The sequence below is a fragment of the Chionomys nivalis genome, chromosome 23 (genome assembly GCF_950005125.1).
Source record: "Chionomys nivalis chromosome 23, mChiNiv1.1, whole genome shotgun sequence".
Lineage (NCBI taxonomy): Eukaryota > Metazoa > Chordata > Mammalia > Rodentia > Cricetidae > Chionomys > Chionomys nivalis.
The window spans coordinates 50,341,212-50,366,226 of NC_080108.1; positions in this window are offsets into that span (position 1 = coordinate 50,341,212).

Sequence of the window (25,015 nt, forward strand, 5' to 3'; positions counted from 1 at the left end):
ACATTTGAAGTACAGGGGTCTCCATGGATCTGTTGGCCATTCGTGTACCTCATAGAGGAGGTCTAGACAAATTGTTTCACTGGCTTTAAATTGGTTAAGCTTTTGTTGGTGTTTGTTCCTTTGTATGTCTTGGATGTGAGTTCTTCTTCAGGCACATGAACATGCTAGTATTTTCTTCTTCTAACCATCCTGCCTTACTCTGCTTGGTGGTGTCTCTGAAGCATGCTGGCTCATGGTGATAGAGCTGTGAGTCTTTATTATCCTAACAAAATGTTTTGCCTGATTCAGTCCCAACAACCTGGGTCCTGGCTGTATGTCTGCACTAGGCCTCATCAAACTAAGCAGGCATGCTCTTAACCACTGAGCCATCTCTCTGACCCGCTTTTTCAACTTCTTTAACTAAACCAGGTTTACTCAATATGGGATGTGGATCACATCTGCATTCCACTAACATGTGGAGTACAGGGGTCTCCATGGACCTATTGGCTGTTCATGTACCTCATAGAGGAGGTCAGGATAAATTGTTTCTATGGCTTTAAGTTGGTTAACATTTTGCTGGTGTTTGTAGTCCTTTGATTGTCTTGGATGTGAGTTCTCTTTAAGGCACATGAACATGCCAGTGTTTTCTTCTTCTAACCATCTTGTCTTACTCTCCTTAGTGTTGTCTCTGAAGCACGATGTCTCATGGTGATAGAGCTGTGAGTCTTTAACATCCTAAAAAAACGTTTGCCCAATTCAATCTCTATAACATGGGCCCTGGCCTTTGCCCTGACTGTATGTCTGCACTTGGCCTCATCAAACTCAGCAGCCAATGCTCTTAAGCACTGAGCCGTCTCTCCTGCCTCTTCCTTCTGTTGCCAGTAGATGGCACCAAATCTCATTTTGAGAGCAAAACTGGGGTTGCCAGGAATCGAACTTCTGACCTTTAGAAGGGCAGCCAGGATTCTTAACCACTGATCTATCTCTCGAGCGCTTCTTTCTGCATGCAAAAGAGGGCACATGACCTCAGTGCAGATGGAAGTGAGCCATTATGTGGTTGCTTGAAATTGGATACAGGAGGAAGAAAGAGCCCGAAATGCTCTTAAACACTTAGCCATTTCTGCCACCCGTTTTTCTACTTCTTTACCTAAACCAGATGTACTCAATGATGTGTGGATCACATCTGCATTTTCCTAACATTTGAAGTACAGGGGTCTCCATGGACCTATTGGCCGTTCGAGTACCTCATAGAAGAGGTCTAGACAAATTGTTTCACTGGCTGTAAATTGGTTAAGATTTTGTGGATCACATCTGCATTCACCTAACATTTGAATTACAGGGGTCTCCACGGACCTATTGGCCGTTCGAGTACCTCATAGAAGAGGTCTAGATAAATTGTTTCACTGGCTTTAAATTGGTTAAGCTTTTGTTGGTGTTTGTTCCCTTGTATGTCTTGGAGGTGAGTTCTTCTTCAGGCACATGAACTTGCTAGTATTTTCTTCTTCTAACCATCTTAGCTTACTCTGCTTGGTGATGTCTCTGAAATATGCTGGCTCATGGTGATAGAGCTGTGAGTCTTAATTATCCTAACAAAATGATTTGCCTGATTCAGTATCAACAAACTGGGCCCTGGCCTCATCAAATTCAGGAGGCATGCTCATAACCACCAAGACATCTCTCCTGCCTCTTCCTGCTGCTTCCATTAGAGGGCACCAAACTTCATTTTGATGCAATTATGTGATGTCCAGGAATCGAACTTCTGATCTTTGGAAGAGCAGGCAACGCTCTTAACAACTGAGCCATCTCTCCGACCCGTTTTTCAACTTCTTTAACTAAACCTGGTTTACTCAATGTGGTGTGTGGATCACATCTGCATTCCCCTAACATGTGGAGGACAGGGGTCTCCATGGACCTATTGGCTGTTCATGTACCTCATAGAGGAGGTCAGGATAAATTGTTTCTCTGGCTTTAAATTGGTTAACATTTTGCTGGTGTTTGTAGTCCTTTGATTGTCTTGGATGTGAGTTCTCTTTAAGGCACATGAACATGCCAGTGTTTTCTTCTTCTAGCCATCTTGCCTTACTCTCCTTAGTGTTGTCTCTGAAGCACGATGGCTCATGGTGATAGAGCTGTGAGTCTTTAACATCCTAAAAAAACGTTTGCCTAATTCAGTCACAATAACGTGGGCCCTGGCCTTTGCCCTGACTCTATGTCTGCACTTGGCCTAATCAAACTCAGCAGGCAATGCTATTTGAACGCACTGAGCCATCTCTCCTGCCTCTTCCTTCTGTTGCCAGTAGATGGCACCAAATCTCATTTTGAGAGCAAAACTGGGGTTGCCAGGATCGAACTTCTGACCTTATAAGGGCAGCCAGTATTCTTAACCACTGAGCTATCTCTCGAGCGCTTCTTTCTGCATCCAAAAGAGGGCACAAGACATCATTGCAGATGGTTGTGAGCCATTATGTAGTTGCTTGAAATTGAATACAGGAGGATGAAAGACCACGAAATGCTCTTAAACACCGAGACATCTCTCCAACCCGTTTTTCTACTTCTTTACCTAAATCAGATGTAATCAGTGATGTGTGGATCACATCTGCATTTCCCTAACATTTGAAGTACAGGGGACTCCATGTATTCTTTGGCCATTCGTGTACCTCATAGAAGAGGTCTAGACAAATTGTTTCACTGGCTTTAAATTGGATAAGCTTTTGTGGATCACATCTGCATTTACCTAACATTTGAAGTACAGGGGTCTCCACGGACCTATTTGCCGTTCGAGTACCTCATAGAGGAGGTCTAGATAAATTGTTACTCTGACTTTAAATTGGTTAAGCTTTAGTTGGTGTTTGTTCCTTTGTATGTCTTGGATGTGAGTTCTTCTTCAGGCACATGAACATGCTAGTATGTTCTTTTTCTAACTATCTTGCCTTACTCTGCTTAGTGGTGTCTCTGAAGCATGCTGGCTCATGGTGATAGAGCTGTGAGTCTTTATTATCCTAACAAAATGATTTGCCTGATTCAGTCCCAACAACCTGGGCCCTGGCCTCATCAAACTCAGCAGGCATGCTCTTAACCACCAAGACATCTCTCCTGCCTCTTCCTTCTGCTTCCAGTAGAGGGCACAAAACCTCATTTTGAATCAATTATATGATGTCCAGGAATCGAACTTCTGATCTTTGGAAGAGCAGGCAACGCTCTTAACCACTGAGCCATCTCTCAGACCGGGTTTTCAACTTCGTTAACTAAACCAGGTTTACTCAATGTGGTGTGTGGATCACATCTGCATTCCCCTAACATGTGGAGTACAGAGGTCTCAATGGACCTATTGGCTGTTCATGTACCTCATAGAGGAAGTCAGGATAAATTGTTTCTCTGGCTTTATATTGGTTAACATTTTGCTGGTGTTTGTAGTCCTTTGATTGTCTTGGATGTGAGTTCTCTTTAAGGCACATGAACATGCCAGTGTTTTCTTCTTCTAGCCATCTTGCCTTACTCTCCTTAGTGTTGTCTCTGAAGCACGAAGTCTCATGGTGATAGAGCTGTGAGTCTTTAACATCCTAAAAAAACGTTTGCCCAATTCAGTCACAATAACGTGGGCCCTGGCCTTTGCCCTGACTCTATGTCTGCACTTGGCCTCATCCAACTCAGCAGCCAATGCTCTTAAGCACTGAGCCATCTCTCCTGCCTCTTCCTTCTGTTGCCAGTAGATGGCACCAAATCTCATTTTGAGAGCAAAACTGTGGTTGCCAGGAATCGAACTTCTGACCTTTAGAAGGGCAGCCGGTATTCTTAACCACTGAGCTATCTCTCGAGCGCTTCTTTCTGCATGCAAAAGAGGGCACAAGACCTCAGTGCAGATGCTTGTGAGCCATTATGTGGTTGCTTGAAATTGGATACAGGAGGAAGAAAGAGCACGGAATGCTCTTAAACACTGAGCCACCTCTCCAACTCTTTTTTCTACTTCTTTACCTAAACCAGATGTACTCAGTGATGTGTGGATCACATCTGCATTTTCCTAACGTTTGAAGTACAGGGGTCTCCATGGATCCTTTGGCCATTCGTGTACCTCATAGAAGAGGTCTAGATAAATTGTTTCACTGGCTTTAAATTGGTTAAGCTTTTGTGGATCACATCTGCATTCACATAACATTTGAAGTACAGGGGTCTCCACGGACCTATTGGCCATTCGAGTACCTCATAGAAGAAGTCTAGATAAATTGTTTCTCTGACTTTAAATTGGTTAAGCTTTTGTTGGTGTTGGTTCCCTTGTATGTCTTTGAGGTGAGTTCTTCAGGCACATGAACATGCTAGTATTTTCTTCTTCTAATCATCCTGCCTTACTCTGCTTGGTGGTGTCTCTGGAGCATGCTGGCTCATGGTGATAGAGCTGTGAGTCTTTATTATCCTAACAATTGTTTTGCCTGATTCAGTCCCAACAACCTGGGTCCTGGCTGTATGTCTGCACTTGGCCTCATCAAACTCAGCAGGCATGCTCTTAACCACCAAGACATCTCTCCTGCCTCTTCCTTCTGCTTCCAGTAGAGGGCACCAAACCTCATTTTGAAGCAATAATGTGATGTCCAGGAATCGAACTTCTGATCTTTGGAAGAGCAGGCAATGCTCTTAACCACTGAGCCATCTCTCCGACCCGTTTTTCAACTTCTTTAACTAAACCAGGTTTACTCAATGTGGTGTGTGGATCACATCTGCATTCCCCTAACATGTGGAGTACAGGTTTCTCCATGGACCTATTGGCTGTTCGAGTACCTCATAGAAGAGGTATAGATAAATTGTTTCACTGGCTTTATATTGGTTAACATTTTGCTGGTGTTTGTAGTCCTTTGATTGTCTTGGATGTGAGTTCTCTTTAAGGCACATGAACATGCCAGTGTTTTCTTCTTCTAGCCATCTTGCCTTACTCTCCTTAGTGTTGTCTCTGAAGCACGAAGTCTCATGGTGATAGAGCTGTGAGTCTTTAACATCCTAAAAAAACGTTTGCCCAATTCAGTCACAATAACGTGGGCCCTGGCCTTTGCCCTGACTCTATGTCTGCACTTGGCCTCATCCAACTCAGCAGCCAATGCTCTTAAGCACTGAGCCATCTCTCCTGCCTCTTCCTTCTGTTGCCAGTAGATGGCACCAAATCTCATTTTGAGAGCAAAACTGTGGTTGCCAGGAATCGAACTTCTGACCTTTAGAAGGGCAGCCGGTATTCTTAACCACTGAGCTATCTCTCGAGCGCTTCTTTCTGCATGCAAAAGAGGGCACAAGACCTCAGTGCAGATGCTTGTGAGCCATTATGTGGTTGCTTGAAATTGGATACAGGAGGAAGAAAGAGCACGGAATGCTCTTAAACACTGAGCCACCTCTCCAACTCTTTTTTCTACTTCTTTACCTAAACCAGATGTACTCAGTGATGTGTGGATCACATCTGCATTTTCCTAACGTTTGAAGTACAGGGGTCTCCATGGATCCTTTGGCCATTCGTGTACCTCATAGAAGAGGTCTAGATAAATTGTTTCACTGGCTTTAAATTGGTTAAGCTTTTGTGGATCACATCTGCATTCACATAACATTTGAAGTACAGGGGTCTCCACGGACCTATTGGCCATTCGAGTACCTCATAGAAGAAGTCTAGATAAATTGTTTCTCTGACTTTAAATTGGTTAAGCTTTTGTTGGTGTTGGTTCCCTTGTATGTCTTTGAGGTGAGTTCTTCAGGCACATGAACATGCTAGTATTTTCTTCTTCTAATCATCCTGCCTTACTCTGCTTGGTGGTGTCTCTGGAGCATGCTGGCTCATGGTGATAGAGCTGTGAGTCTTTATTATCCTAACAATTGTTTTGCCTGATTCAGTCCCAACAACCTGGGTCCTGGCTGTATGTCTGCACTTGGCCTCATCAAACTCAGCAGGCATGCTCTTAACCACCAAGACATCTCTCCTGCCTCTTCCTTCTGCTTCCAGTAGAGGGCACCAAACCTCATTTTGAAGCAATAATGTGATGTCCAGGAATCGAACTTCTGATCTTTGGAAGAGCAGGCAATGCTCTTAACCACTGAGCCATCTCTCCGACCCGTTTTTCAACTTCTTTAACTAAACCAGGTTTACTCAATGTGGTGTGTGGATCACATGTGCATTCCCCTAACATGTGGAGTACAGGTTTCTCCATGGACCTATTGGCTGTTCGAGTACCTCATAGAAGAGGTATAGATAAATTGTTTCACTGACTTTAAATTGGTTAAGCTTTTGTTGGTGTTTTTAGACCTTTGATTGTCTTGGATGTGAGTTCTCTTTAAGGCACATGAACATGCCAGTGTTTTCTTCTTCTAGCCATCTTGCCTTACTCTCCTTAGTGTTGTCTCTGAAGCACGATGTCTCATGGTGATAGAGCTGTGAGTCTTTAACATCCTAAAAAAACGTTTGCCCAATTCAGTCACAATAACGTGGGCCCTGGCCTTTGCCCTGACTCTATGTCTGCACTTGGCCTCATCCAACTCAGCAGCCAATGCTCTTAAGCACTGAGCCATCTCTCCTGCCTCTTCCTTCTGTTGCCAGTAGATGGCACCAAATCTCATTTTGAGAGCAAAACTGTGGTTGCCAGGAATCGAACATCTGACCTTTAGAAGGGGAGCCAGGATTCTTAACCACTGAGCTATCTCTCGAGCGCTTCTTTCTGCATGCAAAAGAGGGCACAAGACCTCAGTGCAGATGGTTGTGAGCCATTATATGGTTGCTTGAAGTTGGATAAAGGAGGAAGAAAGAGCACGAAATGCTCTTAAACACTGAGCCATCTCTCCAACCCGTTTTTCTACTTCTTTACCTAAACCAGATGTACTCAATGATGTGTGGATCACATCTGCATTTTCCTAACATTTGAAGTACAGGGGTCTCCATGGATCTGTTGGCCATTCGTGTACCTCATAGAAGAGGTCTAGACAAATTGTTTCACTGGCTTTAAATTGGTTAAGCTTTTGTTGGTGTTTGTTCCTTTGTATGTCTTGGATGTGAGTTCTTCTTCAGGCACATGAACATGCTAGTATTTTCTTCTTCTAACCATCCTGCCTTACTCTGCTTGGTGGTGGCTCTGAAGCATGCTGGCTCATGGTGATAGAGCTGTGAGTCTTTATTATCCTAACAAAATGTTTTGCCTGATTCAGTCCCAACAACCTGGGTCCTGGCTGTATGTCTGCACTTGGCCTCATCAAACTCAGCAGGCATGCTCTTAACCACCAAGACATCTCTCCTGCCTCTTCCTTCTGCTTCCAGTAGAGGGCACCAAACCTCATTTTGAAGCAATTATGTGATGTACAGGAATCGAACTTCTGATCTTTGGAAGAGCAGGCAATGCTCTTAACCACTGAGCCATCTCTCGGACCCGTTTTTCAACTTATTTAACTAAACCAGGTTTACTCAATGTGGTGTGTGGATCACATGTGCATTCCCCTAACATGTGGAGTACAGGGGTCTCCATGGACCTATTGGCTGTTCATGTACCTCATAGAGGAGGTCAGGATAAATTGTTTCTCTGGCTTTAAATTGGTTAACATTTTGCCGGTGTTTGTAGTCCTTTGATTGTCTTGGATGTGAGTTCTCTTTAAGGCACATGAACATGCCAGTGTTTTCTTCTTCTAGCCATCTTGCCTTACTCTCCTTAGTGTTGTCTCTGAAGCCCGATGTCTCATGGTGATAGAGCTGTGAGTCTTTAACATCCTAAAAAAACGTTTGCCCAATTCAGTCACAATAACGTGGGCCCTGGCCTTTGCCCTGACTCTATGTCTGCACTTGGCCTCATCCAACTCAGCAGCCAATGCTCTTAAGCACTGAGCCATCTCTCCTGCCTCTTCCTTCTGTTGCCAGTAGATGGCACCAAATCTCATTTTGAGAGTAAAACTGTGGTTGCCAGGAATCGAACTTCTGACCTTTAGAAGGGCAGCCAGGATTCTTAACCACTGAGCTATCTCTCGAGCGCTTCTTTCTGCATGCAAAGGAGGGCACAAGACCTCAGTGCAGATGGTTGTGAGCCATTATGTGGTTGCTTGAAATTGGATACAGGAGGAAGAAAGAGCACGAAATGCTCTTAAACACTGAGCCATCTCTCCAACCCGTTTTTCTACTTCTTTACCTAAACCAGATGTACTCAATGATGTGTGGATCACATCTGCATTTTCCTAACATTTGAAGTACAGGGGTCTCCATGGATCTGTTGGCCACTCCTGTACCTCATAGAGGAGGTCTAGACAAATTGTTTCACTGGCTTTAAATTGGTTAAGCTTTTGTTGGTGTTTGTTCCTTTGTATGTCTTGGATGTGAGTTCTTCTTCAGGCACATGAACATGCTAGTATTTTCTTCTTCTAACCATCCTGCCTTACTCTGCTTGGTGGTGGCTCTGAAGCATGCTGGCTCATGGTGATAGAGCTGTGAGTCTTTATTATCCTAACAAAATGTTTTGCCTGATTCAGTCCCAACAACCTGGGTCCTGGCTGTATGTCTGCACTTGGCCTCATCAAAATCAGCAGGCATGCTCTTAACCACCAAGACATCTCTCCTGCCTCTTCCTTCTGCTTCCAGTAGAGGGCACCAAACCTCATTTTGAAGCAATTATGTGATGTCCAGGAATCGAACTTCTGATCTTTGGAAGAGCAGGCAATTTTCTTAACCACTGAGCCATCTCTCCGACCCGTTTTTCAACTTCTTTAACTAAACCAGGTTTACTCAATGTGGTGTGTGGATCACATGTGCATTCCCCTAACATGTGGAGTACAGGGGTCTCCATGGACCTATTGGCTGTTCATGTACCTGATAGAGGAGGTCAGGATAAATTGTTTCTCTGGCTTTAAATTGGTTAACATTTTGCTGGTGTTTGTAGTCCTTTGATTGTCTTGGATGTGAGTTCTCTTTAAGGCACATGAACATGCCACTGTTTTCTTCTTCTAGCCATCTTGCCTTACTCTCCTTAGTGTTGTCTCTGAAGCACGATGTCTCATGGTGATAGAGCTGTGAGTCTTTAACATCCTAAAAAAACGTTTGCCCAATTCAGTCACAATAACGTGGGCCCTGGCCTTTGCCCTGACTCTATGTCTGCACTTGGCCTCATCCAACTCAGCAGCCAATGCTCTTAAGCACTGAGCCATCTCTCCTGCCTCTTCCTTCTGTTGCCAGTAGGTGGCACCAAATCTCATTTTGAGAGCAAAACTGTGGTTGCCAGGAATCGAACATCTGACCTTTAGAAGGGGAGCCAGGATTCTTAACCACTGAGCTATCTCTCGAGCGCTTCTTTCTGCATGCAAAAGAGGGCAAAAGACCTCAGTGCAGATGGTTGTGAGCCATTATATGGTTGCTTGAAGTTGGATAAAGGAGGAAGAAAGAGCACGAAATGCTCTTAAACACTGAGCCATCTCTCCAACCCGTTTTTCTACTTCTTTACCTAAACCAGATGTACTCAATGATGTGTGGATCACATCTGCATTTTCCTAACATTTGAAGTACAGGGGTCTCCATGGATCTGTTGGCCATTCGTGTACCTCATAGAAGAGGTCTAGACAAATTGTTTCACTGGCTTTAAATTGGTTAAGCTTTTGTTGGTGTTTGTTCCTTTGTATGTCTTGGATGTGAGTTCTTCTTCAGGCACATGAACATGCTAGTATTTTCTTCTTCTAACCATCCTGCCTTACTCTGCTTGGTGGTGGCTCTGAAGCATGCTGGCTCATGGTGATAGAGCTGTGAGTCTTTATTATCCTAACAAAATGTTTTGCCTGATTCAGTCCCAACAACCTGGGTCCTGGCTGTATGTCTGCACTTGGCCTCATCAAACTCAGCAGGCATGCTCTTAACCACCAAGACATCTCTCCTGCCTCTTCCTTCTGCTTCCAGTAGAGGGCACCAAACCTCATTTTGAAGCAATTATGTGATGTACAGGAATCGAACTTCTGATCTTTGGAAGAGCAGGCAATGCTCTTAACCACTGAGCCATCTCTCGGACCCGTTTTTCAACTTATTTAACTAAACCAGGTTTACTCAATGTGGTGTGTGGATCACATGTGCATTCCCCTAACATGTGGAGTACAGGGGTCTCCATGGACCTATTGGCTGTTCATGTACCTCATAGAGGAGGTCAGGATAAATTGTTTCTCTGGCTTTAAATTGGTTAACATTTTGCCGGTGTTTGTAGTCCTTTGATTGTCTTGGATGTGAGTTCTCTTTAAGGCACATGAACATGCCAGTGTTTTCTTCTTCTAGCCATCTTGCCTTACTCTCCTTAGTGTTGTCTCTGAAGCCCGATGTCTCATGGTGATAGAGCTGTGAGTCTTTAACATCCTAAAAAAACGTTTGCCCAATTCAGTCACAATAACGTGGGCCCTGGCCTTTGCCCTGACTCTATGTCTGCACTTGGCCTCATCCAACTCAGCAGCCAATGCTCTTAAGCACTGAGCCATCTCTCCTGCCTCTTCCTTCTGTTGCCAGTAGATGGCACCAAATCTCATTTTGAGAGTAAAACTGTGGTTGCCAGGAATCGAACTTCTGACCTTTAGAAGGGCAGCCAGGATTCTTAACCACTGAGCTATCTCTCGAGCGCTTCTTTCTGCATGCAAAGGAGGGCACAAGACCTCAGTGCAGATGGTTGTGAGCCATTATGTGGTTGCTTGAAATTGGATACAGGAGGAAGAAAGAGCACGAAATGCTCTTAAACACTGAGCCATCTCTCCAACCCGTTTTTCTACTTCTTTACCTAAACCAGATGTACTCAATGATGTGTGGATCACATCTGCATTTTCCTAACATTTGAAGTACAGGGGTCTCCATGGATCTGTTGGCCACTCCTGTACCTCATAGAGGAGGTCTAGACAAATTGTTTCACTGGCTTTAAATTGGTTAAGCTTTTGTTGGTGTTTGTTCCTTTGTATGTCTTGGATGTGAGTTCTTCTTCAGGCACATGAACATGCTAGTATTTTCTTCTTCTAACCATCCTGCCTTACTCTGCTTGGTGGTGGCTCTGAAGCATGCTGGCTCATGGTGATAGAGCTGTGAGTCTTTATTATCCTAACAAAATGTTTTGCCTGATTCAGTCCCAACAACCTGGGTCCTGGCTGTATGTCTGCACTTGGCCTCATCAAAATCAGCAGGCATGCTCTTAACCACCAAGACATCTCTCCTGCCTCTTCCTTCTGCTTCCAGTAGAGGGCACCAAACCTCATTTTGAAGCAATTATGTGATGTCCAGGAATCGAACTTCTGCTCTTTGGAAGAGCAGGCAATTTTCTTAACCACTGAGCCATCTCTCCGACCCGTTTTTCAACTTCTTTAACTAAACCAGGTTTACTCAATGTGGTGTGTGGATCACATGTGCATTCCCCTAACATGTGGAGTACAGGGGTCTCCATGGACCTATTGGCTGTTCATGTACCTGATAGAGGAGGTCAGGATAAATTGTTTCTCTGGCTTTAAATTGGTTAACATTTTGCTGGTGTTTGTAGTCCTTTGATTGTCTTGGATGTGAGTTCTCTTTAAGGCACATGAACATGCCACTGTTTTCTTCTTCTAGCCATCTTGCCTTACTCTCCTTAGTGTTGTCTCTGAAGCACGATGTCTCATGGTGATAGAGCTGTGAGTCTTTAACATCCTAAAAAAACGTTTGCCCAATTCAGTCACAATAACGTGGGCCCTGGCCTTTGCCCTGACTCTATGTCTGCACTTGGCCTCATCCAACTCAGCAGCCAATGCTCTTAAGCACTGAGCCATCTCTCCTGCCTCTTCCTTCTGTTGCCAGTAGATGGCACCAAATCTCATTTTGAGAGCAAAACTGTGGTTGCCAGGAATCGAACTTCTGACCTTTAGAAGGGCAGCCAGGATTCTTAACCACTGAGCTATCTCTCGAGCGCTTCTTTCTGCATGCAAAAGAGGGCACAAGACCTCAGTGCAGATGGTTGTGAGCCATTATGTGGTTGCTTGAAATTGGATCCAGGAGGAAGAAAGAGCACGAAATGCTCTTAAACACTGAGCCATCTCTCCAACCCGTTTTTCTACTTCTTTACCTAAACCAGATGTACTCAATGATGTGTGGATCACATCTGCATTTTCCTAACATTTGAAGTACAGGGGTCTCCATGGATGTGTTGGCCACTCCTGTACCTCATAGAGGAGGTCTAGACAAATTGTTTCACTGGCTTTAAATTGGTTAAGCTTTTGTTGGTGTTTGTTCCTTTGTATGTCTTGGATGTGAGTTCTTCTTCAGGCACATGAACATGCTAGTATTTTCTTCTTCTAACCATCCTGCTTTACTCTGCTTGGTGGTGTCTCTGAAGCATGCTGGCTCATGGTGATAGAGCTGTGAGTCTTTATTATCCTAACAAAATGTTTTGCCTGATTCAGTCCCAACAACCTGGGTCCTGGCTGTATGTCTGCACTTGGCCTCATCAAACTCAGCAGGCATGCTCTTAACCACCAAGACATCTCTCCTGCCTCTTCCTTCTGCTTCCAGTAGAGGGCACCAAACCTCATTTTGAAGCAATTATGTGATGTCCAGGAATCGAACTTCTGATCTTTGGAAGAGCAGGCAATGCTCTTAACCACTGAGCCATGTCTCCGACCCGTTTTTCAACTTCTTTAACTAAACCAGGTTTACTCAATGTGGTGTGTGGATCACATGTGCATTCCCCTAACATGTGGAGTACTGGGGTCTCAATGGACCTATTGGCTGTTCATGAACCTCATAGAGGAGGTCAGGATTGATTGTTTCTCTGGCTTTAAATTGGTTAACATTTAGCTGGTGTTTGTAGTCCTTTGATTGTCTTGGATGTGAGTTCTCTTTAAGGCACATGAACATGCCAGTGTTTTCTTCTTCTAGCCATCTTGCCTTACTCTCCTTAGTGTTGTCTCTGAAGCACGATGTCTCATGGTGATAGAGCTGTGAGTCTTTAACATCCTAAAAAAACGTTTGCCCAATTCAGTCACAATAACGTGGGCCCTGGCCTTTGCACTGACTCTATGTCTGCACTTGGCCTCATCCAACTCAGAAGCCAATGCTCTTAAGCACTGAGCCATCTCTCCTGCCTCTTCCTTCTGTTGCCAGTAGATGGCACCAAATCTCATGTTGAGAGCAAAACTGTGGTTGCCAGGAATCGAACTTCTGATCTTTAGAAGGGCAGCCAGGATTCTTAACCACTGAGCTATCTCTCGAGCGCTTCTTTCTGCATGCAAAAGAGGGCACAAGACCTCAGTGCAGATGGTTGTGAGCCATTATGTGGTTGCTTGAAATTGGATACAGGAGGAAGAAAGAGCACGAAATGCTCTTAAACACTGAGCCATCTCTCCAACCCGTTTTTCTACTTCTTTACCTAAACCATATGTACTCAATGATGTGTGGATCACATCTGCATTTTCCTAACATTTGAAGTTCAGGGGTCTCCATGGATCTGTTGGCCATTCGTGTACCTCATAGAGGAGGTCTAGACAAATTGTTTCACTGGCTTTAAATTGGTTAAGCTTTTGTTGGTGTTTGTTCCTTTGTATGTCTTGGATGTGAGTTCTTCTTCAGGCACATGAACATGCTATTATTTTCTTCTTCTAACTATCCTGCCTTACTCTGCTTGGCGGTGTCTCTGAAGCATGCTGGCTCATGGTGATAGAGCTGTGAGTCTTTATTATCCTAACATGTTTTTCCTGATTCAGTCCCAACAACCTGGGTCCTGGCTGTATGTCTGCACTTGGCCTCATCAAACTCAGCAGGCATGCTCTTAACCACCAAGACATCTCTCTTGCCTCTTCCTTCTGCTTCCAGTAGAGGGCACCAAACCTCATTTGGAAGCAATTATGTGATATCCAAGAATCGAACTTCTGATCTTTGGAAGAGCAGGCAATGCTCTTAACCACTGAGCCATCTCTCCGACCCGTTTTTCAACTTCTTTAACTAAACCAGGTTTACTCAATGTGGTGTGTGGATCACATCTTCATTCCCCTAACATGTGGAGTACAGGGGTCTCAATGACCTATTGGCTGTTCATGTACCTCATAGAGGAGGTCAGGATAAATTGTTTCTCTGGCTTTAAATTGGTTAACATTTTGCTTGTGTTTGTAGTCCTTTGATTGCCTTGGATGTGAGTTCTCTTTAAGGCACATGAACATGCCAGTGTTTTCTTCTTCTAGCCATCTTGCCTTACTCCTTAGTGTTGACTCTGAAGCACGATGTCTCATGGTGATAGAGCTGTGAGTCTTTAACATCCTAAAAAAACGTTTGCCCAATTCAGTCACAATAACGTGGGCCCTGGCCTTTGCCCTGACTCTATGTCTGCCCTTGGCCTCATCCAACTCAGCAGCCAATGCTCTTAAGCACTGAGCCATCTCTCCTGCCTCTTCCTTCTGTTGCCAGTAGATGGCACCAAATCTCATTTTGAGAGCAAAACTGTGGTTGCCAGGAATTGAACTTCTGACCTATAGAAGGGCAGCCAGGATTCTTAACCACTGAGCTATCTCTTGAGCGCTTCTTTCCGCATGCAATAGAGGGCACAAGACCTCAGTGCAGATGGTTGTGAGCCATTATGTGGTTGCTTGAAATTGGATCCAGGAGGAAGAAAGAGCACGAAATGCTCTTAAACACTGAGCCATCCCTCCCACCCGTTTTTCTACTTCTTTACCTAAACCAGATGTACTCAATGATGTGTGGATCACATCTGCATGTTCCTAACATTTGAAGTACAGGGGTCTCCATGGATCTGTTGGCCATTCGTGTACCTCATAGAGGAGGTCTAGACAAATTGTTTCACTGGCTTTAAATTGGTTAAGATTTTGTTGGTGTTTGTTCCTTTGTATGTCTTCGATGTGAGTTCTTCTTCAGGCACATGAACATGCTAATATTTTCTTCTTCTAACCATCCTGCCTTACTCTGCTTGGTGGTGGCTCTGAAGCATGCTGGATCATGGTGATAGAGCTGTGAGTCTTTATTATCCTAACAAAATGATTTGCCTGATTCAGTCCCAACAACCTGGGTCCTGGCTGTATGTCTGCACTTGGCCTCATCAAACTCAGCAGGCATGCTCTTAACCACCAAGACATCTCTCCTGCCTCTTCCTTCTGCTTCCAGTAGAGGGCACCAAACCTCATTTTGAAGCAATTATGTGATGTCCAGGAATCGAATTTCTGATCTTTGGAAGAGCAGGCAATGCTCTTAAACACTGAGCCATCTCTCCGACCCGTTTTTCAACTTCTTTAACTAAACCAGGTTTACTCAATGTGGTTTGTGGATCACATCTTCATTCCTCTAACATGTGGAGTACAGGGGTCTCCATGGACCTATTGGCTGTTCATGTACCTCATAGAGGAGGTCAGGATAAATTGTTTCTCTGGCTTTAAATTGGTTAACATTTTGCTGGTGTTTGTAGTCCTTTGATTGTCTTGGATGTGAGTCCTCTTTAAGGCACATGAACATGCCAGTGTTTTCTTCTTCTAGCCATCTTGCCTTACTCTCCTTAGTGTTGTCTCTGAAGCACGATGTCTCATGGTGATAGAGCTGTGAGTCTTTAACATCCTAAAAATACGTTTGCCCAATTCAGTCACAATAACGTGGGCCCTGGCCTTTGCCCTGACTCTATGTCTGCACTTGGCCTCATCCAACTCAGCAGCCAATGCTCTTAAGCACTCAGCCATCTCTCCTGCCTCTTCCTTCTGTTGCCAATATATGGCAGCAAATCTCATTTTGAGAGCAAAACTGTGGTTGCCAGGAATCGAACTTCTGATCTTTAGAAGGGCAGCCAGGATTCTTAACCACTGAGCTATCTCTCGAGCGCTTCTTTATGCATGCAAAAGAGGGCACAAGACCTCAGTGCAGATGGTTGTGAGCCATTATGTGGTTGCTTGAAATTGGATACAGGAGGAAGAAGAGCACGAAATGCTCTTAAACACTGAGCCACCTCTCCAACCCGTTTTTCTACTTCTTTACCTAAACCATATGTACTCAATGATGTGTGGATCACATCTGCATTTTCCTAACATTTGAAGTACAGGGGTCTCCATGGATCTGTTGGCCATTCGTGTACCTCATAGAGGAGGTCTAGACAAATTGTTTCACTGGCTTTAAATTGGTTAAGCTTTTGTTGGTGTTTGTTCCTTTGTATGTCTTGGATGTGAGTTCTTATTCAGGCACATGAACATGCTAGTATTTTCTTCTTCTAACCATCCTGCCTTACTCTGCTTGGCGGTGTCTCTGAAGCATGCTGGCTCATGGTGATAGAGCTGTGAGTCTTTATTATCCTAACAAAATGTTTTGCCTGATTCAGTCCCAACAACCTGGGTCCTGGCTGTATGTCTGCACTTGGCCTCATCAAACTCAGCAGGCATGCTCTTAACCACCAAGACATCTCTCCTGCCTCTTCCTTCTGCTTCCAGTAGAGGGCACCAAACCTCATTTGGAAGCAATTATGTGATGTCCAAGAATCGAACTTCTGATCTTTGGAAGAGCAGGCAATGCTCTTAACCACTGAGCCATCTCTCCGACCCGTTTTTCAACTTCTTTAACTAAACCAGGTTTACTCAATGTGGTGTGTGGATCACATCTGCATTCCCCTAACATGTGGAGTACAGGGGTCTCCATGACCTATTGGCTGTTCATGTACCTCATAGAGGAGGTCAGGATAAATTGTTTCTCTGGCTTTAAATTGGTTAACATTTTGCTGGTGTTTGTAGTCCTTTGATTGTCTTGGATGTGAGTTCTCTTTAAGGCACATGAACATGCCAGTGTTTTCTTCTTCTAACCATCTTGCCTTACTCCTTAGTGTTGACTCTGAAGCCCGATGTCTCATGGTGATAGAGCTGTGAGTCTTTAACATCCTAAAAAAACGTTTGCCCAATTCAGTCACAATAACGTGGGCCCTGGCCTTTGCCCTGACTCTATGTCTGCCCTTGGCCTCATCCAACTCAGCAGCCAATGCTCTTAAGCACTGAGCCATCTCTCCTGCCTCTTCCTTCTGTTGCCAGTAGATGGCACCAAATCTCATTTTGAGAGCAAAACTGTGGTTGCCAGGAATCGAACTTCTGACCTTCAGAAGGGCAGCCAGGATTCTTAACCTCTGAGCTATCTCTTGAGTGCTTCTTTCTGCATGCAAAAGAGGGCACAAGACCTCAGTGCAGATGGTTGTGAGCCATTATGTGGTTGCTTGAAATTGGATACAGGAGGAAGAAAGAGCACGAAATGCTCTTAAACACTGAGCCATCCCTCCCATCCGTTTTTCTACTTCTTTACCTAAACCAGATGTACTCAATGATGTGTGGATCACATCTGCATGTTCCTAACATTTGAAGTACAGGGGTCTCCATGGATCTGTTGGCCATTCGTGTACCTCATAGAGGAGGTCTAGACAAATTGTTTCACTGGCTTTAAATTGGTTAAGCTTTTGTTGGTGTTTGTTCCTTTGTATGTCTTGGATGTGAGTTCTTCTTCAGGCACATGAACATGCTAGTATTTTCTTCTTCTAACCATCCTGCCTTACTCTGCTTGGTGGTGGCTCTGAAGCATGCTGGCTCATGGTGATAGAGCTGTGAGTCTTTATTATCCTAACAAAATGTTTTGCCTGATTCAGTCCCAACAACCTGGGTCCTGGCTGTATGTCTGCACTAGGCCTCATCAAACTAAGCAGGCATGCTCTTAACCACTGAGCCATCTCTCTGACCCGCTTTTTCAACTTCTTTAACTAAACCAGGTTTACTCAATATGGGATGTGGATCACATCTGCATTCCACTAACATGTGGAGTACAGGGGTCTCCATGGACCTATTAGCTGTTCATGTACCTCATAGAGGAGGTCAGGATAAATTGTTTCTATGGCTTTAAGTTGGTTAACATTTTGCTGGTGTTTGTAGTCCTTTGATTGTCTTGGATGTGAGTTCTCTTTAAGGCACATGAACATGCCAGTGTTTTCTTCTTCTAACCATCTTGTCTTACTCTCCTTAGTGTTGTCTCTGAAGCACGATGTCTCATGGTGATAGAGCTGTGAGTCTTTAACATCCTAAAAAAACGTTTGCCCAATTCAATCTCTATAACATGGGCCCTGGCCTTTGCCCTGACTGTATGTCTGCACTTGGCCTCATCAAACTCAGCAGCCAATGCTCTTAAGCACTGAGCCGTCTCTCCTGCCTCTTCCTTCTGTTGCCAGTAGATGGCACCAAATCTCATTTTGAGAGCAAAACTGGGGTTGCCAGGAATCGAACTTCTGACCTTTAGAAGGGCAGCCAGGATTCTTAACCACTGATCTATCTCTCGAGCGCTTCTTTCTGCATGCAAAAGAGGGCACATGACCTCAGTGCAGATGGAAGTGAGCCATTATGTGGTTGCTTGAAATTGGATACAGGAGGAAGAAAGAGCCCGAAATGCTCTTAAACACTTAGCCATTTCTGCCACCCGTTTTTCTACTTCTTTACCTAAACCAGATGTACTCAATGATGTGTGGATCACATCTGCATTTTCCTAACATTTGAAGTACAGGGGTCTCCATGGACCTATTGGCCGTTCGAGTACCTCATAGAAGAGGTCTAGACAAATTGTTTCACTGGCTGTAAATTGGTTAAGATTTTGTGGATCACATCTGCATTCACCTAACATTTGAATTACAGGGGTCTCCACGGACCTATTGGCCGTTCGAGTACCTCATAGAAGAGGTCTAGATAAATTGTTTCACTGGCTTTAAATTGGTTAAGCTTTTGTTGGTGTTTGTTCCCTTGTATGTCTTGGAGGTGAGTTCTTCTTCAGGCACATGAACATGCTAGTATTTTCTTCTTCTAACCATCTTAGCTTACTCTGCTTGGTGATGTCTCTGAAATATGCTGGCTCATGGTGATAGAGCTGTGAGTCTTAATTATCCTAACAAAATGATTTGCCTGATTCAGTATCAACAAACTGGGCCCTGGCCTCATCAAATTCAGGAGGCATGCTCATAACCACCAAGACATCTCTCCTGCCTCTTCCTGCTGCTTCCATTAGAGGGCACCAAACTTCATTTTGGTGCAATTATGTGATGTCCAGGAATCGAACTTCTGATCTTTGGAAGAGCAGGCAACGCTCTTAACAACTGAGCCATCTCTCCGACCCGTTTTTCAACTTCTTTAACTAAACCTGGTTTACTCAATGTGGTGTGTGGATCACATCTGCATTCCCCTAACATGTGGAGGACAGGGGTCTCCATGGACCTATTGGCTGTTCATGTACCTCATAGAGGAGGTCAGGATAAATTGTTTCTCTGGCTTTAAATTGGTTAACATTTTGCTGGTGTTTGTAGTCCTTTGATTGTCTTGGATGTGAGTTCTCTTTAAGGCACATGAACATGCCAGTGTTTTCTTCTTCTAGCCATCTTGCCTTACTCTCCTTAGTGTTGTCTCTGAAGCACGATGGCTCATGGTGATAGAGCTGTGAGTCTTTAACATCCTAAAAAAACGTTTGCCTAATTCAGTCACAATAACGTGGGCCCTGGCCTTTGCCCTGACTCTATGTCTGCACTTGGCCTAATCAAACTCAGCAGGCAATGCTATTTGAACGCACTGAGCCATCTCTCCTGCCTCTTCCTTCTGTTGCCAGTAGATGGCACCAAATCTCATTTTGAGAGCAAAACTGGGGTTGCCAGGAATCGAACTTCTGACCTTATAAGGGCAGCCAGTATTCTTAACCACTGAGCTATCTCTCGAGCGCTTCTTTCTGCATCCAAAAGAGGGCACAAGACATCATTGCAGATGGTTGTGAGCCATTATGTAGTTGCTTGAAATTGAATACAGGAGGATGAAAGACCACGAAATGCTCTTAAACACCAAGACATCTCTCCAACCCGTTTTTCTACTTCTTTACCTAAATCAGATGTAATCAGTGATGTGTGGATCACATCTGCATTTCCCTAACATTTGAAGTACAGGGGACTCCATGTATTCTTTGGCCATTCGTGTACCTCATAGAAGAGGTCTAGACAAATTGTTTCACTGGCTTTAAATTGGATAAGCTTTTGTGGATCACATCTGCATTTACCTAACATTTGAAGTACAGGGGTCTCCACGGACCTATTTGCCGTTCGTGTACCTCATAGAGGAGGTCTAGACAAATTGTTTCACTGGCTTTAAATTGGTTAAGCTTTAGTTGGTGTTTGTTCCTTTGTATGTCTTGGATGTGAGTTCTTCTTCAGGCACATGAACATGCTAGTATGTTCTTTTTCTAACTATCTTGCCTTACTCTGCTTAGTGGTGTCTCTGAAGCATGCTGGCTCATGGTGATAGAGCTGTGAGTCTTTATTATCCTAACAAAATGATTTGCCTGATTCAGTCCCAACAACCTGGGCCCTGGCCTCATCAAACTCAGCAGGCATGCTCTTAACCACAAAGACATCTCTCCTGCCTCTTCCTTCTGCTTCCAGTAGAGGGCACAAAACCTCATTTTGAATCAATTATATGATGTCCAGGAATCGAACTTCTGATCTTTGGAAGAGCAGGCAACGCTCTTAACCACTGAGCCATCTCTCAGACCGGGTTTTCAACTTCGTTAACTAAACCAGGTTTACTCAATGTGGTGTGTGGATCACATCTGCATTCCCCTAACATGTGGAGTACAGAGGTCTCAATGGACCTATTGGCTGTTCATGTACCTCATAGAGGAAGTCAGGATAAATTGTTTCTCTGGCTTTATATTGGTTAACATTTTGCTGGTGTTCGCAGTCCTTTGATTGTCTTGGATGTGAGTTCTCTTTAAGGCACATGAACATGCCAGTGTTTTCTTCTTCTAGCCATCTTGCCTTACTCTCCTTAGTGTTGTCTCTGAAGCACGAAGTCTCATGGTGATAGAGCTGTGAGTCTTTAACATCCTAAAAAAACGTTTGCCCAATTCAGTCACAATAACGTGGGCCCTGGCCTTTGCCCTGACTCTATGTCTGCACTTGGCCTCATCCAACTCAGCAGCCAATGCTCTTAAGCACTGAGCCATCTCTCCTGCCTCTTCCTTCTGTTGCCAGTAGATGGCACCAAATCTCATTTTGAGAGCAAAACTGTGGTTGCCAGGAATCGAACTTCTGACCTTTAGAAGGGCAGCCGGTATTCTTAACCACTGAGCTATCTCTCGAGCGCTTCTTTCTGCATGCAAAAGAGGGCACAAGACCTCAGTGCAGATGCTTGTGAGCCATTATGTGGTTGCTTGAAATTGGATACAGGAGGAAGAAAGAGCACGGAATGCTCTTAAACACTGAGCCACCTCTCCAACTCTTTTTTCTACTTCTTTACCTAAACCAGATGTACTCAGTGATGTGTGGATCACATCTGCATTTTCCTAACGTTTGAAGTACAGGGGTCTCCATGGATCCTTTGGCCATTCGTGTACCTCATAGAAGAGGTCTAGATAAATTGTTTCACTGGCTTTAAATTGGTTAAGCTTTTGTGGATCACATCTAAATTCACATAACATTTGAAGTACAGGGGTCTCCACGGACCTATTGGCCGTTCGAGTACCTCATAGAAGAGGTCTAGATAAATTGTTTCTCTGACTTTAAATTGGTTAAGCTTTTGTTGGTGTTGGTTCCCTTGTATGTCTTGGAGGTGAGTTCTTCTTCAGGCACATGAACATGCTAGTATTTTCTTCTTCTAATCATCCTGACTTACTCTGCTTGGTGGTGTCTCTGGAGCATGCTGGCTCATGGTGATAGAGCTGTGAGTCTTTATTATCCTAACAATTGCTTTGCCTGATTCAGTCCTAACAACCTGGGTCCTGGCTGTATGTCTGCACTTGGCCTCATCAAACTCAGCAGGCATGCTCTTAACCACCAAGACATCTCTCCTGCCTCTTCCTTCTGCTTCCAGTAGAGGGCACCAAACCTCATTTTGAAGCAATAATGTGATGTCCAGGAATCGAACTTCTGATCTTTGGAATAGCAGGCAATGCTCTTAACCACTGAGCCATCTCTCCGACCCGTTTTTCAACTTCTTTAACTAAACCAGGTTTACTCAATGTGGTGTGTGGATCACATCTGCATTCCCCTAACATGTGGAGTACAGGTTTCTCCATGGACCTATTGGCTGTTCGAGTACCTCATAGAAGAGGTATAGATAAATTGTTTCACTGACTTTAAATTGGTTAAGCTTTTGTTGGTGTTGGTTCCCTTGTATGTCTTGCAGGTGAGTTCTTCTTCAGGCACATGAACATGCTAGTATTTTCTTCTTCTAACCATCTTAGCTTACTCTGCTTGGTGATGTCTCTGAAGCATGCTGGCTCATGGTGATAGAGCTGTGAGTCTTTATTATCCTAACAAAATGATTTGCCTGATTCAGTCCCAACAACCTGGGTCCTGGCTGTATGTCTGCACTTGGCCTCATCAAACTCAGCAGGCATGCTCTTAACCACCAAGACATCTCTCCTGCCTCTTCCTTCTGCTTCCAGTAGAGGGCACCAAACCTCATTTTGAAGCAATTATGTGATGTCCAGGAATCGAACTTCTGATCTTTGGAAGAGCAGGCAACGCTCTTAACCACTGAGCCATCTCTCCGACCCGTTTTTCAACTTCTTTAACTAAACCAGGTTTACTCAATGTGGTGTGTGGATCACATCTGCATTCCCCTAACATGTGGAGTACAGGGGTCTCCATGGACCTATTGGATGTTCGTGTACCTCATAGAGGAAGTAAGGATAAATTGTTTCTCTGGCTTTAAATTGGTTAACATTTTGCTGGTGTTTTTAGACCTTTGATTGTCTTGGATGTGAGTTCTCTTTAAGGCACATGAACATGCCAGTGTTTTCTTTTTCTATCCATCTTGCCTTACTCTCCTTAGTGTTGTCTCTGAAGCACGATATCTCATGGTGATAGAGCTGTGAGTCTTTAACATCCTAAAAAAACGTTTGCCCAATTCAGTCACAATAACGTGGGCCCTGGCCTTTGCCCTGACTGTATGTCTGCACTTGGCCTCATCAAACTCAGCAGCCAATGCTCTTAAGCACTGAGCCATCTCTCCTGTCTCTTCCTTCTGTTGCCAGTAGATGGCACCAAATCTCATTTTGAGAGCAAAACTGTGGTTGCCAGGAATCGAACTTCTGACCTTTAGAAGGGCAGCCAGGATTCTTAAGCACTGAGCTATCTCTCGAGCGCTTCTTTCTGCATGCAAAAGAGGGCACAAGACCTCAGTGCAGATGGTTCTGAGCCATTATATGGTTGTTTGAAGTTGGATACAGGAGGAAGAAAGAGCACGAAATGCTCTTAAACACTGAGCCATCTCTCCAACCCGTTTTTCTACTTCTTTACCTAAACCAGATGTACTCAATGATGTGTGGATCACATCTGCATTTTCCTAACAATTGAAGTTCAGGGGTCTCCATGGATCTGTTGGCCATTCGTGTACCTCATAGAGGAGGTCTAGACAAATTGTTTCACTGGCTTTAAATTGGTTAAGATTTTGTTGGTGTTTGTTCCTTTGTATGTCTTGGATGTGAGTTTTTCTTCAGGCACATGAACATGCTAGTATTTTCTTCTTCTAATCATCTTGCCTTGCTCTGCTTGGTGGTGTTTCTGAAGCATGCTGGCTCATGGTGATAGAGCTGTGAGTCTTTATTATCCTAACAAAATGTTTTGCCTGATTCAGTCCCAACAACCTGGGTCCTGGCTGTATGTCTGCACTAGGCCTCATCAAACTAAGCAGGCATGCTCTTAACCACTGAGCCATCTCTCTGACCCGTTTTTCAACTTCTTTAACTAAACCAGGTTTACTCAATATGGGACGTGGATCACATCTTCATTCCACTAACATGTGGAGCACAGGGGTCTCCATGGACCTATTGGCTGTTCATGTACCTGATAGAGGAGGTCAGGATAAATTGTTTCTCTGGCTTTAAGTTGGTTAACATTTTGCTGGTGTTCGTAGTCCTTTGATTGTCTTGGATGTGAGTTCTCTTTAAGGCACATGAACATGCCAGTGTTTTCTTCTTCTAACCATCTTGTCTTACTCTCCTTAGTGTTGTCTCTGAAGCACGATGTCTCATGGTGATAGAGCTGTGAGTCTTTAACATCCTAAAAAAACGTTTGCCCAATTCAATCACTATAACATGGGCCCTGGCCTGTGCCCTGACTGTATGTCTGCACTTGGCCTCATCAAACTCAGCAGCCAATGCTCTTAAGCACTGAGCCGTCTCTCCTGCCTCTTCCTTCTGTTGCCAGTAGATGGCACCAAATCTCATTTTGAGAGCAAAACTGGGGTTGCCAGAAATCGAACTTCTGACCTTTAGAAGGGCAGCCAGGATTCTTAACCACTGATCTATCTCTCGAGCGCTTCTTTCTGCATGCAAAAGAGGGCACATGACCTCAGTGCAGATGGAAGTGAGCCATTATGTGGTTGCTTGAAATTGGATACAGGAGGAAGAAAGAGCCCGAAATGCTCTTAAACACTTAGCCATTTCTGCCACCCGTTTTTCTACTTCTTTACCTAAACCAGATGTACTCAATGATGTGTGGATCACATCTGCATTTTCCTAACATTTGAAGTACAGGGGTCTCCATGGACCTATTGGCCGTTCGAGTACCTCATAGAAGAGGTCTAGACAAATTGTTTCACTGGCTGTAAATTGGTTAAGATTTTGTGGATCACATCTGCATTCACCTAACATTTGAATTACAGGGGTCTCCACGGACCTATTGGCCGTTCGAGTACCTCATAGAAGAGGTCTAGATAAATTGTTTCACTGGCTTTAAATTGGTTAAGCTTTTGTTGGTGTTTGTTCCCTTGTATGTCTTGGAGGTGAGTTCTTCTTCAGGCACATGAACATGCTAGTATTTTCTTCTTCTAACCATCTTAGCTTACTCTGCTTGGTGATGTCTCTGAAATATGCTGGCTCATGGTGATAGAGCTGTGAGTCTTAATTATCCTAACAAAATGATTTGCCTGATTCAGTATCAACAAACTGGGCCCTGGCCTCATCAAATTCAGGAGGCATGCTCATAACCACCAAGACATCTCTCCTGCCTCTTCCTGCTGCTTCCATTAGAGGGCACCAAACCTCATTTTGAAGCAATTATGTGATGTCCAGGAATCGAACTTCTGATCTTTGGAA